The sequence below is a fragment of the Camellia sinensis genome, chromosome 13 (genome assembly GCF_055761805.1).
Source record: "Camellia sinensis isolate YWXY chromosome 13, ASM5576180v1, whole genome shotgun sequence".
NCBI classification, from domain to species: domain Eukaryota; kingdom Viridiplantae; phylum Streptophyta; class Magnoliopsida; order Ericales; family Theaceae; genus Camellia; species Camellia sinensis.
The window spans coordinates 61010281-61012576 of record NC_138973.1 but is presented as its reverse complement, the minus strand read 5'-3'; the positions used below and the strand labels follow the sequence as shown (position 1 = coordinate 61012576).

Here is a 2296-nt window from a genome sequence, read left to right as displayed (position 1 = left end):
CTATCATTATCTCTAGCATTTGAAACCCTAATCCTAGCACTTACTTTCACTTTTGGCAGTCCCTCCCCCACATTTTTTGCCACTCCTCAACCCGTCCAAGCCAACCCTGGTAGCCCTAATTTGAACACCATCCTTAAATCTCAATTCTACTATCATTCTTAACATTTGAAACCCAAATCCTTAGCCTCTACCTTCAATTTCTATGGCACCATTGCTCTTGTGCCCTCTTTTAGCTGGTGAATGTGAATTGGAGGATGATTTTGATGTCAATGGTGATAATTCTGCCCAGCTTCTTGCAGCCGCAAATGCTGCTAATAATGCTCAAGCCATCATCACAACACTTTTTGAGGAGTATGAGAACATTTTTGATGTAAGTTGCTCTTAATGTGATTTTTCATTTTGTTTAATAAAGGTGCAGCTGTTTAAATACCTTCTTTGTGATTTCTATTTCTATTTCATACATCATGGGTCTTGGGGCATGTGCATGTGTCCATTTTCTCACTAGTCCCATTTTATATGAGATATATGTGTCGTTTGGTGTAGCTTATAATGCTGTTTATAGTTTTTTTTTTTTTAAGTTAAATATGATGTTGTTGAAAAAGTTAGTGGAGACAAATGGAAATCAATGGTAGAACATGCGAAAGTGTCTTATTTGGAAAGAGGCTTGAAAGAGAATGAGAAAGACACTTTTGTGAAGTTGGTGCAAATTGAACCATAACCTATACTTTTATAGTGGGGAACCTCAAGAAGTAAAAATTTTATGGTGCTCCTATTTAGTGAGGAACCTCAAGAGTCCAAACAGAACAAGTAATAAATAATTGGGTAGAGCTGAAGAAAAATTAAATGATGAAAAGTTAAATTCTATGTTTATTTCATTACCCAATCATTAATCAAGGATAAAGGGGGCAACATTTTGGATTCACTTGGACATAGCCCAGCCACATGTGCTTGTCACACATACACAGTGAGATAGAGAATAAATGTTACTTTAGTTTATAATATACTGAAAACTATGAAACACAAAGTCACCCAAGGAAATGTTCTCAGATTGCTTTTTTAGATTCATTTCTGTACTTCCTTATGTGCTCTGAGACTTGTGATCTGAAACCCATGAAGCTTTGAATGGATATGGATTGAGGTTTTCTGTTCTAAGGCAAGTCTTAATCCTTTAAGCAGATTGTGTTGTTAATAGATTCTCTTTTCATCTGTAAGTTAAAAACTCTCTCTTTAAATTAAGAAACCTTTTTTTGACGTCCTTTACATAGATTGGAAACATAAAAATAAAAATAAGAAAAGAAGAAAAGAAAATACGAGAATGATGATTTCTTAAGAAATATATTTGAAGGGATGTTGGGGGTGGGGTGGGTGGGTGTTAAGAGTATATCATAAGGTCAAGGGTTGGAGAATTAATTGAACAAAGAAGGAAAGGACTGTTTGGGTCCTTTGGGATGCTGTGAACAGTGCCTTCAGAACAGTACCTTAAGATCAGGTTTGGTTAAGAAACTAAATAAGAGGAAGACTAGGGATTTAGTGCTCACTTTAGAGATTATATGAGCTGAATGATTAGCTGAATAGTTTCACAGATCAAAGAATAGAAACAACAATTATTTAAAATGTAATAATTTGTTTTTAACATTCGTTTATTTCTTTAAAAAATGTGATTTGTTCTTTATTATTTAGACATTTAACCAGGTCTGACATTGTTATTTCCTCATTATTATGTTTGTTTTTTTGTTCATTTAGGCTTTTGGAGGTGATGATTCAGATGTTGGATCCCCCAGGATTAATCTCACAGCAACAGCAAAATCAAATCCTTCTGTAGATTCTCAGTCACTTAGAGAGTCTGACATTCAATTAAATATGTTTCTTTTAGATTTTATTTTATTATTTTATTTTTTTTAGGATTTGGGTGAATTTTATAATTTAAATATGTTTTTATGAACATGTACAATTTAATTGTTCTTTGTAAAATATTGAATTTGATGGTTTGATTAATTTTTATTTTTATTTTCTGTTATGATGTTTTTGTGAATGGAATGTAAATAATTAGCTCTTAGAGAGAGAGACGGCACCACCGTCAGAAAAAATAGAAAATTTTAATATTTCTATTAATTTTGTTACAGGGTTTACTTTTTGCGACGATATTATACTGTCGCAAAAAATAGAAATTTTATTATTTTTTAATATTTTTTGCGACGGCATTACACTGTCGCAAAAAATAGAAAATTTCATTTTTTTATACTTTCTGCGACGGCACCACCCGTCGCAAAAAACAATGTTTTTTTTTAAAAAAAAG

The 2296-nt window shown here is 32.4% G+C and overlaps 1 long non-coding RNA gene across 1 annotated transcript; it reads left to right on the top strand.

Moving 5' to 3' along the window:
• The first annotated feature begins 274 nt into the window (after nucleotides 1-274).
• Nucleotides 275-2017, top strand: LOC114319011 (uncharacterized). Its single transcript, XR_014347988.1, has 2 exons — nucleotides 275-370; nucleotides 1744-2017. It is a non-coding gene; the product is annotated as an uncharacterized LOC114319011 (long non-coding RNA).
• The last annotated feature ends 279 nt before the right edge of the window (nucleotides 2018-2296 follow it).